The sequence below is a fragment of the Eretmochelys imbricata genome, chromosome 18 (genome assembly GCF_965152235.1).
Source record: "Eretmochelys imbricata isolate rEreImb1 chromosome 18, rEreImb1.hap1, whole genome shotgun sequence".
NCBI classification, from domain to species: Eukaryota; Metazoa; Chordata; order Testudines; family Cheloniidae; genus Eretmochelys; species Eretmochelys imbricata.
This window is the reverse complement of record NC_135589.1, coordinates 16,019,381-16,035,434: the sequence shown is the minus strand read 5'-3', so window position 1 is coordinate 16,035,434 and position 16,054 is coordinate 16,019,381.

Below are 16,054 nucleotides of genomic sequence, written 5' to 3'. Positions count from 1 at the left end.
TGTTTACATTCCTTTCTTGTTGTACCTTTCCTTCAAAGGAAGGAAATGGAATGAGGGATAAGCAGAATGGTCTTCTGTGGTCATGGTGATGACAAGGTTTTAGGATCAAGGGAAGCAAAGCTTAAAAGGAATTCAGGGTATTTTTCATTATATCACAGGTCTGAGATCCCCCTGATGTTTGCAGGGGAGCCAATATGACCTCTTTGCTAAACATCACTTGTTGCCATCTATGGCTTTGCTAAGGAATAACAGACTCTAAAGAGAGAACAGACCTTTTGGGTCATCTGATCTCTCCCCCTGCCATTGCTGGATGGTTAACTAGTGTCTTGTCCAGTTTAATTTTTAAAGTGCCAAGCAATTGCTTTGAACCATGTCCCTTGGGGAGGAAACTAGTGCTCAAGTGAGTCATGCAAAATAAACAAACAGGTCTTGATCCTAGGAGGCTTGCTGCCTCTAGAAAGCTTGAAATATGTAGGTGGGCTGAGCTTGGTCTCAAGCTGTGTGACAGATTTGAGGAAAAGCGGAAGGGTGTGTACACTGACAGCTCAGGAAACACCATCCTATAAGAATTCAGTTCTATTACATGCCTCTGGTTTCTTTGGGTTTAAATGTCTTGAGTCATACCAGGTTTTGCAGTGTGACCCCCTGGCCTCCAGTGTCTGAGAGGTAGATTTCTTCCCAGAGGAAAGCAGAGTGTTCTGTACTCTGTAACTAAGGCAGGCTAGACAGGCAGCTAAATTCAGGCTTCCTGATATAACAGTGGTCTGACTGAAAAGACCTGCTTTTTGCCTGTTTGTTGAGGTACAATCTTGTCAGACAGGAGGAAAACATACTATTCTAAGGCAGGAGTCCATGGCACCATGGCGGGGATGGTGGGGATAATCCCGAACAGTAATTCCCTACTACCACTGCCCCCTGTAACAGTGTGGCTACAGCGTTACAGGATGCAGAACCACCTGATGCCGCGAGGGAAGTCTGGGCTGGGCAGGACCTGCCCCAAACCCAATTAGCTCCACTACTTCTTGCTGCCACAGAGAATTTACACTACTCTCCTTTCCCCTGGGCTGACTGAAATGCTGAGAGCATGACCCAGCTTCTCTACAAAGTGCCCCATCTCTGAGGCATTTGAAAAGGGCTTCCTTGTCGCACTCTGGATGTTTGGGCTCAATTCAAGAGGGCCGATGGGACGTGCCCTGGGAGGTGAGCCGATTTTTTACATGCTAAGCGCTCCCAGTTCTGGAGAAGTAACTTCTGTACCTTCCTCACGTGCTGACATGCCCACGGGAAGCCGTTTCTGTGCAAAACCATCACGCCTAGGAGTAATGGGAACAGCGTGGTCTTCATGATGAAACTGAGTTCCGGGAGCTTCGCCAGTCTTCCCTTTGCCAGCCTGCCAGTCAGTTCAGTTTATCTGGACCCCCAGATGAGTAAATGACTGAGACACAGGTAGGTCAAGGAGGGAGGTAGGCCACTTTCATGCATGTTGATGACAGACCCAGGTGTCTAGAGGATTGAGACAATATCTTCTCTGGCTGCATGTTACAAGTCACCGTAGTGACGGTTGAGATTACTAGGTGCTGTGATCTCAGGCACAAAAGTCCTGCCTCATCACAACCACCTTCAATGAAAGCTTTGAGGCAAGAAGACAGCCTTTGATCATCTTTGATCATCGTTCAAAGCAGAAATTACAGCCGATGCCTTTAAAACCATCATTCTGCCCATCCCCAACTGCAACCAGCCATGCTCCATGCGGCAACCCTCTGACCAGCCCCACAAGAGTGATTTTTCAGTCATGGAAATGAGAGATCAGCACATCAATGAGACATGTTTACCAGAACTGAACTGAAGGAATAAACACACCTCAGTAAGACCAAACAGGATTAGACTCCTCTCTCACCTCCTGGCAGTATAAACAGACCTCTCACCTGCCTTCCCACAGAATGTTTATATACAAGGAAATGGTTTGAAGAAATTATTTAAACTCATGATAATTATTAATTAAGCCTCACGAGCCCCTGGTGGAGGTAGATAAATCTCATTATTAGCCCTATTTTATAGATGGGGAAAACAGAGGCCCAGAAAGGTTAAGTGATTTGCCCCAAGTCACAGTGAACTGGAGGCAGAGCCAGGAAGAGAGTCTGGTCTGTGACTCGAAATGCTAGATCCATGGTTCTCAACCTTTTGGGGCTCAGGACCCATTTGTAAATGTTTATGGCCTGTCGTGACCCAGCAAATAGTCTGGAGGTGAAGGCCCTGGGGCGATTTTGGTTGGATCTTGCCCCCAGGGGGGTTGGGTCTTGCCCAGCACTCACCCCACAGTGGTGACTCCTGCAGCTCCAGTGCTGTGTGGGATTGGCTGGGCTTGGCTCTCGGCTCTGGGCGTTGCAACCTCCGGGGTGGCAGTGCTGCTCAGGTTTGACCCCGCCTCCCCGACTGGACCAAATTTGTGCGAGTGAAGTTGTGACCTGGCTCATGGGGTTGCAGTGCCACTCACTCAAACTTGGCCTACCCAGACTCCCACCATCATGACGGCTGGGCCAAACCTGAGTGGTACTGGGACCCCAGAGGCTGCAGTGTCTGGAGCAGGGAGGGGAGCACAGCCAGCCCCCTGGGACAGGAGCCACAGGAGCTGCTGCACGACCCTTTGAAATATTCCAATTTTGAGTCCTGACCCACGGGTTGAGAAACCCTGCTCTAGATCATAGTCAATGCTGAGGCTGTTCACCAGCACCCAAAAGTCTCAGCATCAGTTCTCACCAGAAAGAAACCATGGGGACCGACTACCTGAGGAACAAAGGGGTTCTGAGAACTCTACAAAGATTGACTGCAATCCACCTAAAAATGTGTTATGAGGAGGGCATGATGCTCCTCACCACCCCCAACTCCAGGAAGCCCAAGAAACTGTCAGTGAAAAAGCATCAAGACGCATCTGTTATAGAAACATTCTCCTGTGTGGCAATGCGCCAGTGCCCAGAGAGACCTCAAATGCCTAGGAGCCTAAGTTTAAATTTCTGTCCATTCCTGTCTCCTAGTGATCTCCTACTTTTCTCACTCTGCCTGTTTCTACACAGAGAATAATGGGAGACTGAGGACTTGACGTACAGAAAGTCTGGAAGGGAAATGAGATGAAAACTGCCAGAGAGCTGATCTAGAGCTCACCTGGCAAATCTATAGCACCTTTCAGCCCTGGATTTACAAACACTAATTAAGCTTGGCAACACCCTGTGCGTTCAGAAAGGGATCCCTTTACTCATTGCCGAAATGCAACCACTTCTGGGTTGTAAAGCAGCAAGCTGTTTAAAAGCAAACAATGTTGCCCAATAATGCAGGTTTGCAAGTAACACACACTGCTACATACATTTGAAACTTCAGGGGAAATTAGGGAGGCAGAATGTAATTACTTGCTTTGGAATCCAGCCAGGCTATTAGGGTTAACACCCAGACTCTTACAAAACGTGCCTTGAGATCTTTTCAAGACCGTAGGTGAAATCCTGGCCCTACTGAAGTCAGAAGAAGGATAGTCCAGTGACTAGAGCACTACCCTGGGCTGTGGGAAATTCAGGATCAATTCTTGCTGTGCCACAAACATCCTGTGTGACCCTGGACAAGTCACTTAGATGGTCTGTGCCACAGTCACCCAAATGTGGCCTGGGGATAATAGCACTGCCCTACTTCACAGGGGGTGCTGGGAGGGTAAACACATTAAAGATGGTGAGGCACTCTGAGAAGCATCGTGACGAGGCCATAGACGTACTTCATCTAGACAGAAGAGCAGATCTCCCATTGACTTTAAGACCTATTAGAAAAGGAGGGCCAATAAGTGGTCAGGATCTAGGTTACCAAAAGATGGCTCCTGCCGCATCCTAGGGACACCTAAGGCCATGTTCAGGGACTGGAGAAGACCGACAACAAATAATCATGCTAGTCAATGATGCCAGTAGCTCTCTTCTTCACTCACCAAGAGATGAACCTGCTCTGTGGCTCCCTGAATCTTGTGTCACATGTAATGATGGTAGGAATTTTTCCCCCATATCAAGGTTATTGCTACGCCTTGTCATTCCTTCTACAACATCTCAAAGATCCGTCCCTTCCTGCCCATCCCTCCTGGTCCCAGGCCCTGACGGCAGTGACCTCCTCACCTCTTCCTCCTCCAGCTCATCGAAAATACTGCCAATCACGATGACCTTCCTCTCTTGGAGCTCTGATTATTTCTCTTCATTTATTGAGCCCCTTCCCAGGTTCCCCATTCTCTCCCAAATCATGTCCAAGGCTTGGAACAGCTCTGCCCCAGCCTACACTGTTTTCTTAATCTCCTCCTACACCCCCTCCCACTTCCTATGATCCACCCCATTTTCTTTCTTTTCTAAGCCCAGTTGTTGTTTGTGCTCACTCCTGACCTTGATTTCAATTGGTGCCATCCCTGATGCATGGACCGGCCTCTCCCTGAGCCCCACCTCTTCAGGGAAACTTCTGAGCTAAAGAGATTGCACGCCACTCTGGGTTTATTAATGTTGTACTGCTCGGTTTTATTGCTACTCAAGCCTTTAGGCTGTATGCTCTTTGGAGCAGAGATTGCATTATGCATCTACCTTTGTAGAGCACTATGTATGCATTTATATAGTGCCAATTACTGTAGGATCTTGACACCAAACATAAAGTGCCAAATCTTTGATCTCATTAGTAGCCAAGCTAAGGGGCCAGAAAAACCGGTGTGACTGTCCGAACTGGAGATTCCCCCAGTGGGGAGGAATCCGAGGTGGCATAGAGCAAACGTAACTGTATCGCTGCACCTCTGAGAAGGTCATTGGCAACGAGGAACCCACCTGAGCTAAAAGACCCAGCCTTCTTAGCTGAAGCTGTAGCAGGCTCATCAACCTCTGTACATGGCCCACTCACTACTGGAAGGAGACAGAGAACCACACGGAATAGGTGTAGCTTGCATAACCAGGTCCTATGCCACCCCCTCCCAGCCCCTGGCATAGGAGGGAGCACCATATTAGGACTATGCCAGCTGACGTACTAGCCCATTGGGGCCGTCAAAGAGACGGCATAAGTTACATCAGCCTTACGTGGGGTACAGGGGCTGGCCCTAGAATTAGGAAGCCACAACCAGCTCCTTTGTGGTTTCCCTCTCAGCACTTACTGGACACAACAAAGGGGAGGGCGTAGGAACATTATGCTTAAGCAACATCCTTATAATGGCACATTCGCTGCTCCCATACTGGCCGGGCTCTTGTTCTGTAGGTACTCTCTCTCTCTCTGTGATCAAGATGTCTAAGGAGAGGCGGATGGTCAACTGGCCAGAGCATCAGCACACCTACTGAGGAAAGAGACACCCAAATATGGACGAAGACTAATTAACCCTCACAACATTCCCCCAGGTACACTGTCTCCGTAGAGTTATTTTATCCTATGTTGAAGATGGCCCGTCAGATACGTAGTTTACAGCATACTGCTTGAGGGGTTGTAATCCTCACAATCCGGGGAAAGTGGATAAATAATATTATCCTCTTTTTACTGATGGTGAATATGAGACAGAGAGGACCTGGTTGCCCTGCACCATGTAGTCATTAACGTCAATGCTAATTGCTACCATGTTAGCATTTTACACCCATCTTGCACTGGGTTAAGTGACTATATAAGAGGAAGGACAATTGAGAATCAAGCCCAGAGAGTTTAAGTGACTTTCCCGAGGTCACTCAACAAATCAATGGCAGAACCATGATTAAAATTCAGCTCTTGCCCCCCCACACTGCTGTGAATATCCCTATCTCTCAAGACTAACTAGCTAAGAAAGGATAAGGAGATAGTTATATTACATACATGCTCCTTAAAGGAGCATCCAAAAGCTGCAAAAGGAGCCACTTGGCACTTATGGTGAATCAAGACATAGTTTTGGAAGAGAGGGAAAGGGAAAGGGAGATTTTTGGATATTTACATCGAGTCATATTTTGTCACTGTTTATATGTGGGTGCAGGCTCAGGTCAAGAGATAGTCACTGGTGATTAACTAAGGCATTAGGGATAACAGTGACAGAGACAAGATTTGCCCTTTTCATCAACTTGCCTGGGGAGCTCACTTCCTCCGGAGAAAATATTTTACCAATGACCCACAGAGAAGGCTTTGAATTCTGGTGTCCACATTCTGTATAATCCCTTGTAGGTGGATTCTGTGAATGAATAGCTGTGAGCAAGGCCTGCTGCTACGCCCCATATTACAAAAGGAGAAACCAAGGTGTTAGTGTGCTGCCCAACATCATCCAAGAATATAGCGGAGAACTAAACTCCCATTTGTTCGCATTCACTTTGAAAACTTGCAATACTGCTAAAGAATTAACCACATGCCAGGACTAGATAGATAGATAGATATTAACGAATACTTTTTGCAAAGTAAAAAAAAAAAAAGAAAGCAACAACTACCTTTCAGAACTGATACAAAAGGTCTGTGTTCTCTAAAATTTCAAACAGTTGCCACGGCAATGGGTTTTTAAAACCATGGAGCGATGAGTTAAAATTAATAAACCTAAGATGCTGGCTCCCACATATTTCTGTCATCTTATTATCTTTAAGAACACGACAGATTAGAAATATCTTCCTGTGCCCTGTAAAAAAAATGGCGTACAATTATTTTTTAAAAAGTTTTAAACGTTTATTTTCCTTAAATTGGATTCCAGACTTGATGTCTATTGCCCACAACATAAAAGTGCACAGGACACACTGTAAAACTTAGACATTCATTCAACAAACACTACACATCCTTCCGTGGGTCCCCTTGATTGCAGAGCGCCACAGTTCCACACGAACCTTCCAGATGACGCTTCTAAATAGAACTGAACCTCAGACCACCATCCAACAGTCCAATCCTCACCCCATACTCTGCCAATATCCATCCAGGGATTGTATTAATTAATGAGCATAATTTAATAATTTTAGTGCCCTCACTGTTCTGGCATCCTGATGCATAAAATAAATTTGAAAAAACAAGCAATACAGTACATTCAACTCAGCAGCCTTCAGTTTTCAGCCACCTCCTTTAAATTTCCACAACGTCAATAGAGACACATCAGTGATCCCTGGTCAAACAAATGCTTGACCATCAAGATCTGCCTTGCTTGAAGGTCAATAGACTCAGGCATCTAGGGAGGGTCAGCTAATGTGATTCAAGTTCATCTCGGTCATCATGAGGGCATAACATCTACAGAAAGAAGAGAGGTTTCCCTATCCTTTAACCTCCAGTATCCTCTAGGTCAGGAGATCATATCACTTGCCAGGGGATCCCAATCTTTATAACAACAATAGCATACATGTCCACAAATGAGATCTTGCCACACAGAGTGTTCCATCAGTTCACTCCATGCTGAGGACAACCGCCTTTGCTGCAATCCCTCAGACAGAGACAAACACCTACAAGATCTCTATCAAGCATTCTTAAACTACAGTACCCACCCGGGGAAGTGAGGAAACAGATTGACAGAACGAGATGGGTCCAATAAGTCACCTACTACAGGACAGGCCCGACAAGGAAAATAATGGAACACCACTGGCCATCACTTACAGACCCCAGCTAAACCCTCTCCAGCACATCATCAACGATCTGCAACCTAACCTGGAAAATGATCCACCACTCTCACAGGCCTTGGGGGGCAGGCCAATCCTCGCTTACAGACAGCTCCCCAGCCTGAAGCACATACTCACCAGCAACCACACACCACACCACAGAACCATTAACCCAGGAACCAATCCCTGTAACAAACCCCGTTGCCTTCTCTGTCCCCATATCTACTCTAGCGACACCATCATAGGACCCAACCACACCAGCCACCCCATCAAAGGCTCATTCAATTTGCTAGTCTCTAAGGTGCCACAAGTCCTCCTTTTCTTTTTGCGAATACAGACTAACACGGCTGCTACTCTGAAACCTGACATCTACTAATGTGATATATGCCATCATATGCCAGCAATGCCCCTCTGCCATGTATATTGGCCAAACCAGACAGTCTCTACGTAAAAGGATAAATTAACACAAATCAGACATCAGGAACGGTAACATACAAAAGCCAGTAGGAGAACACTTCCATCTCCCTGGACACTCAATAACAGGTTTAAAAGTACCCTTCCTTCAACAAAAAAACTTCAAAAACAGACTTCAAAGAGAAACTGCTGAGCTACAATTCATTTGCAAACTTAACACCATCAATTTGGGCTTGAAAAGGGACTGGGAGTGGCTGGCTCACTACAAAAGCAATTTTCCCTCTCTTAGTATTGACACCTCCTCATCAATTATTGGGAGCGGACCACATCCACCTGGACTGAATTGGTCTTGTTAACACTGGTTCTCCACTTGAAAGGTAACTCCCTTCTCTTCATGTGTCAATATATTTATGCCTGCATCTATAATTTTCACTCCATGCATCTGAAGAAGTGGGGAGTTTTACCCATGAAAGCTTATGCCCAAATAAATCTGCTAGTCTTTAAGGTGCCACCGGACTCCTCGTTGTTTTTGCTGAGGACTTTGACACTTTCCAAATTCCTTCCTGTCTGAGACATGTACTTACTATTTACTGGTTGCACCCAAAGCTTTTGTCAAAGTCTCCTTGCCCATATTAATCCCTCAAGAACATAAATTGAAAACCTTAGTGAATTGCCCTGCATGGGCCCAGCCTTGCAGGAGAGGAGGTGCCACTGTGGGCTGAGTCTCTAAACACACACGGACACCAGCTTCTGCTTAGTGGTAATTTTTGGGGTGGGGGGGGTGTCTCAGTTTTAGATTTTGTCCTGGGCCCCCCAAAACCTGTCCAGACATGACCACAGGAAACCAAAATTACTTCTAAACTAAGAGCAATGCCATAGTGGTGTGATTCATTTGTATTTTGGAAAACAACTGGGAAGAAAATTTAAACACATTTATGATACCAGTTCTCATAATACACTGTCATTAGTGTTTAGAAGGTTCCAGTCATATGTCCAGTATGTTAACTATGGCTCATATATAATATGCATGAAATACATTGAGCCTGAGGGACATTCAAAAGGTAAATGTGAATATCCAGAACAATCCTTCGGTGTTCTGAGTGCCTCATTACCCTCTCCATGCTCATCTGGTTCAACAGGGTTCTTCTTTCTTCTCCATACTTAGATGTTTATTGAGAAATTCCAGTGTGATAAATAAGAAAAAGATGACATGGTACAGTGGGAAAAGTACCAGGTAGCTGCACTCCAGTTAAAAGGTATAAAACCAGGTACATATTATGAGTTGTCAAAGGGAATGTATTAGTCAGATATATCTAGGTTAAAAACCCATACATTATAATAACACCTTACATTTATAGAGTGTCTTTCATCCTGAAGCATTATAACCACTTACAATCATAAAACTCCTTCTATCCTGAAGAACCCTAGAGCACTTTATAAACTGTGAGCCAATTTCAGACTCAAGCGCTGGGGAGTATAAGGGAGTCTAACAGAGCTGGTGTGACAGATATGGCAATTTCCTGCAATATCCTTGGAAAACCTTACTGAATTATGTTTAAGTATCTTTGGAGTCCATTGTGTTAATGCAAAATTTACAAATTAATGAGGGCCAGGATTGTATGTAAGCTTTCTACTGGGGAGATGTGAATGCTGGGAAGTGCTATGGCCTTCAAAGGACTAGACTGAACAATGGACCAGACAAGAATAGACTTATGGACAAACAGGATCAGTTGTTTATCTGGGAATTCTCTCGGGAAAGGTGAATGCAAATTCCCAATTCCAGTTGTGCAAAACCCCAGCCTTTTGAAGCTATGCCCTGAGAAGAGGACTATTGTCTACTGCTTACCTGTTCCCAGAGATGCAAGATCAAAGGCCTGAGCGGCATAAAGGAAAGACTAACCGATTTATGGGGGGTGTTAGTTCTGAACTAAGGCTCTTATGAAGTTGTAACCACAAAAAGACTGCTGTGTTGGATCTGAAGGATTGACTCCTACTAGAGCCCTTGCTGGACTGGGGGTGATCTCTGGTAAGCTTATTGGCATGTGTTGTTTCTTTTATTGTTTTTAATATGTTTTCTCTGTAGCACTTTCACCTTAAGAATACATGTGCTTGCTTAGAAACGGTTGTGTGGTAACATACAACTGTGAACAATTACCTCGTCATAGCTTTGAAGAGAAAGCAAAGTATAGATACTGTCCTGTTTAGGCAGTCTGACTTCCTGGGAGTATCACAGTGTAGACAGGAAATTGTGCAACTTGGAAAAACCCAAGTCAGGAGGGAAAAAGATCTGAGTCTCCACCTGAGGGAGGTAATGGCTGAGAAGCTGAGTGCCTTTGGTGGACCACAAGTGGAAATACAGGTGTAGTGGCCCTGAACTGTGACAGCTGGTCAGGAATTTTTTGGCAAACCATCTTCCCATCAAAAAATATCAATTTGTCAACACCACAGATGCTTGCAGGAAAGGGATAGTTTCGATGAATTTCTTGACTCAGAAGTTTAAAAATTGTTGAAACATGCCATTTTGACATTTTCTAAATGAAAAATTCCAGTTTTCCCATTTGAATTGACATTTCATTTCAAAATTTTAACTAACTATAATTGAAACAATTTTGAAAGGTCAAAGTTGAAATGTTTCAAAATTACTAGAGCTGTCAAGTGATTACAAAAATTAATCACGATTAATCACACTGTTAAATAATATTAGAATACCATTTATTTAAATGGTTTCAGAGTAGCAGCCGTGTTAGTCTGTATTCGCAGAAAGAAAAGGAGTACTTGTGGCACCTTAGAGACTAACCAATTTATTTGAGCATAAGCTTTTGTGAGCTACAGCTCACTTCATCGGATACATAAAGTGGAAAGTCATTTATTTAAATGTTTTTGGATGTTTTCTACATTTTCAAATATGTTGATTTCAATTACAACACAGAATACAAAGTGTACAGTGCTCACTTTAGTATTTTGGGAGAGAAGTGATAAATAACTACTCCCGTTGAAACGACAGGGAAACAGAACATATATGCTCAAGTTAGACTTTTTATAAGGACATTGGGGTTTAACAATCCCTAGTCTGTAAAGCCAACATGGTGTTTTAATGACCACATGTGATCAGAATTTTGGTTTTCCATCACTTCCTGACATCTTCTGAGACATCATCACTCGATTTTCCTGGGAAATTCCCATCTTGGTATTGTCTGGCTTGACCTTGTTTAGCATATGAATTCTGATGAGATCACAGCAATGCAAGACTGAGACACAAAGTAGAATACTGTACCTACTTAACCACAAAGATAAGGAGGAGGGACTGGGATATCCATGTTAATCCCTTTAGGTAATTTCAGTCTGTTTAGTATCCTTAGAATGTATTACTGAAACAACTTATCCTTATTACAATGTCTTGGAAAATCTGCTGACTCTCAGATACATTCCTATGAGGCGATCTAACAATCAACTCTGAATGCACTGGATAATTTGTATGTGCCACCACTGCCCCCTGTTGGATATAATTGCAAAAGTGCTCAAGTACTGCTTTGACGATTACTTCAGAAGATGCTAGTGTTTTCTGGAACAGAAAGACCAAGGTTCTGTGCCTGGTGTGATCACAAAGTCCTCTGTGGCTATGAATCCATTGCAAACTTTTTGGGCAACTCATTCGCTTTTGCTTCCATCTTGTAATTCTGTTCAAGGGGGTAAAGCAGGCTTGCATCCTTGAATATTTATTATTAGTTCTGGCAGAGAAGACTGCACAAGGACATCTCCCGCAGCTAGGCCACATATTAACAATCACCAAAAATGAATACACCATTGTGGCTATGAGCTGAAGACTGTGCTAGCTACAGATACAATAGAATATGCAAATTAGGAGGCAAACACTTAAAAAAAAATCCAGTTGGAAATTGAGTCCCTTGATTTCACTTTCAAAACCATTATCTGTTTTGAGTAGCAAATCTCAAGTGCCTTGAAAGAACAGCATGTGAAAACAGCTAGCAAAAGTTTGCTCATTAGATCTCTGAGATGTAAGTCAGTACGTAGGCGACAGTGAATTGTTAATCCTCTCTCAGAACATGAGCAAAAGTACTTGAAAGTTACCTTTTATGTCTTTATTTCCACAGGCTTGTGTAGGTTTGGTGCTTATGCAAGTGAGCCAGACAGTGTAGGCAGATGTTTTGGCATTTACTTCTCTTCTCACACACCTCAAAACCTGAACTGCATCAACCCGTTACTTCAGTCCAGCCAGTTCTTGTCAATTCAATCCCAACCTCTCAATGATCCCACCCCATTAGTAGTTTATTTTGGGGCCTTTCTTGAGTGGCTGCTTCTAAATGTGTAGTGATTTTGTGTATTAACAAATTGTTACATCAGAGATAGGATGAGACTCTCAGATTCACTCTACCTAAAAGACTGCAACCAGGACTGGAACTCAAGTCTCCAGAGATGAGCAGAAAAGCAAAAAAAAAAAACCAAACCAAACCAAAAAATCCCTAGGCCTCATTTGTCTCCTCTTGAGAATGTAATTGGGCACTACATTGACTAGATTAGATGACAGCGTGGTTAGATTTAGTGCTGGTTAAGGAATGATAGGCCAAGACAACTATTAGAAGATGGTTCTATCATTAAGTATCACACGTAGGTGACATTGAGGATTCGATCCTTTCTCTGAAAGAAAACCAGCAAAAGCACTTGATAGCAAGCTTATGTGACCATTCAGCTAACATCACATTTGCCTATCTTTACCCTGACCACTCAGCTTCTATGTTGTTTCCCTGTCCCCCCAACTCTTCATGTTTTTGTTTCTATAGACTGTTAGCAATTTGAAGCAGGGGCTCTGTCTTCATATATGTCTGTACCATACCACGCTCATTTAGGATGCTACTGTAATACAAATAATACTTAGTAGTCATATGTTGTTAAGATGAGGAGGGATATGATCATCAGCTGCAATGTCAGATAAGGAGGAATAGGTTAGGAAGCAGAGGTGTCAGACGACAGCGGCATGTATGTAAGGGATCAAATTAGACAAGGACAGTTATGCCAGTTAAATACTATCTTACTCAGAGTAGATATACTATATGGTTTCAGCATTAGTAAGATATAAATGACCAAACTTTGGATGAACATGATCTGTTAATCAAGGTCTTTGGAACAGAGAATTGCATAAAGATGCTCATTGTCTCAAGGGTGAGGCTACAAACAGCTAGAGCCAGGGAGTTCTCCGTGACAAGTCTCAGGCAACTCTTCTCTCTGAAATTCTTTGCTGCCAAAAACTGAGCTAACCCTAAATGTAGCAATGCTCAGAAAACACTAAGAATCATCTCTATGTTCAGGCTTTACCATTTATGACAGATCAGTTTCACCTATCGTCAATGTCTCCCTTGTCTCTGTTCTTTTAAGGTTGTGGTGCTGAGCTACAGTATCAGCTTCCTATCTGTGAGTAGTCGATTTAGGGCAATCTAAGCCATTTGGGGTGTGCCCAGATACGTCGCTGACATGCACCATGCAAAATGCCGTAATAAAGAACCCAGAGCCGAGCTGTGTATAGAAAAAGGAGACAGATTAGTGCTGCAGAGCCCTCAGGCACGTTAGCAGCATTTCCATACCTACTTCCAACGAATATAAAATCTACCAAACAATAAGTGAGATGCTAAAAGGATGCTTAACATGAAACAATAGCTATCTCCGAGTCAACTTCTGTAGAACACTTGAAAAGTGAGTATTACATGAATCAGTGCTGGACATCTAGGTGATAAGGCAGATTAGTAGCATTTCCACATCTGTTTTCCAAAACACAAAGCTGAATGACATCTCTAAGATAGGTTTCAGAGTAGCAGCCGTGTTAGTCTGTATCCGCAAAAAGAACAGGAGTATTTGTGGCACCTTAGAGACGAACAAATTTATTTGAGCATAAGCTTCGTGAGCTACAGCTCACTTCATTGGATGCATTCAGTGGAAAATACAGTAGGAAGATTTTATATACACAGAGAACATGAAACAATGGGAGTTACCGTACACACTATAACGAGAGTGATCAGTTAAGGTGATCTAGTACCAGCAGGAGGAAAAAAAAAACCTTTTGTAGTAATAATGAAGATGGGCCATTTCCTGCAGTTGATAAGAATGTGTGAGGAACAGTAGGGGGGAAAAAATAAACATGGGGAAATAGTTTTACTTTGTGTAATGACCCATCCACTCCCAGTCTTTATTCATGCCTAATTAAATGGTGTCCAGTTTGCAAATTAATTCCAATTCAGCAGTCTCTCGTTGGAGTCTGTTTTTGAAGTTTTTTTGTTGTAATATTGCGACTTTTAGGACTGTAATCAAGTGACCCGAGAGATTGAAGTGTTCTCTGACCGGCTCGTAAAAGGATATCTACCAAGTACATATAGCATGATACCCAGCCTCACCCTCAAGCTTTCAAAACAGGTAGAAGGACAGTGGCCCACAACAGATATACTATTTTAAAAATACAGAATGAGTAATTCTGTCACATGAAAAGGATAAATGACGACTATTGAACTCAGTCGTGAAATAAATATACACATTCAAAACATGTCATGTAATATATACTGAGCTGAAATATCTCAAGGCTTGGTAAATCTCACGTGTTTAGTAACAAAGAACTATCATTCATGCTGCTCTTATCTCAGGAAGATGAAGGGAAAGGTAAAGATGCAAGAAGTTAATAAAAACAACAAGGAGTTTGGTGGCACCTTAAAGACTAACAGATTTATTAGGGAATAAGCTTTTGTGGATAAAACACCACCATGGGTGAAGTGGTGTTTTACCCATGAAAGCTTATGCCCTAATAAATCTGCTAGTCTTCAAGGTGCCACCAGACTCCTTGCTGTTTTTGTGGATACAGACTAACACGGCTACCCCCTGATACTTGACAAGAAGTTAATAAGTGTACCGTAAAATGGAAAAATAGCTAGCCTGAAGAGCTGAAACGAACTACCAAAATACTCTCAAATTAAGTAGTTGCTCAGCTTGGGATAAGAATAAATTATTCTCCATTTTTCACTTCACTCTCCTGAACACAAAAAGCTGCAGAACTGTACTTCTTGGATCCAGAAATATGCAATTGTATTCATGTAACTCTGGTTATGCATTTCAATTGGAACTGTATTTACTATGAGAAATACAAAAGATAGCAAACATATGCCATTCTTTCCAGGTTTTTCTGTTTTATGGCTTCTAGAGGGTGGGACAATACTATATTTTATTCCTAATGTCTCCTGAAGAATTTACCTAACAATGGATTCTGTGGCTTTAACTGTGTTACTTAGCTCCTTTTCTTAGTTATGTGTTGTGAGATAAGGCACTTTATTCTGAAGAGCAAGAAGACTGTTTATTTTCACTACAGGACACAAACTTTCTTTGCTTTTTTTTAAATCTCAGGCTGCAACAGTGGAGTGCTGCTGCTTACATATTTAAAATCTTAATAAAAAGAATGTTTAAAAAATGTAACTGCTTATTAAAGTTAAGTAGATTTAAGGTTTCTATTACATTTAAACCTTTGGTTAAGTTTAAGCATTTGTTTTTCCTTAAGAAAGCTATTATTTTATGATTGTAGGCATATTGGATCTCTTTGTGACATTAAATATTTGCTCCTAGCAAGGTTCAGGTGCCCTGGCATTGGAGGTGTCTCTTTGTCATATTGCTACCTGACAAAATACACCATACCTAGGGAAAGTTGTATTTGGTTCATTTCCAGGGTTAGGCTTATTCATTTTACTCTATGGAAAAAAACTAGAGTAAGAATGTATATCTGTCCTTGTCTTGGCAGAAATGACGGGTGGAATACTGGCCCTATTGAAGTCAGTGGAAGTTTTGATATTGATTTCAACAGAAGGAGTATTTCACATTAGAAGCATCTCTCATGAGGTGATCCAATTGAGCAAAATCAGATACTGTATTTAGGAAATTTATATTTGTTTTGTGAAGGTACTAAGTGTGTAAATGGTGATTGTGTTAATTATGTCCTTAAAATACAGACACAATTTTCGTAAAACTATTGTTTTATCATTAACTCTTTTCACACTTTTGAAGTCTTTTTGGTTTGTATTACATTTTGCCCGATTGATGTC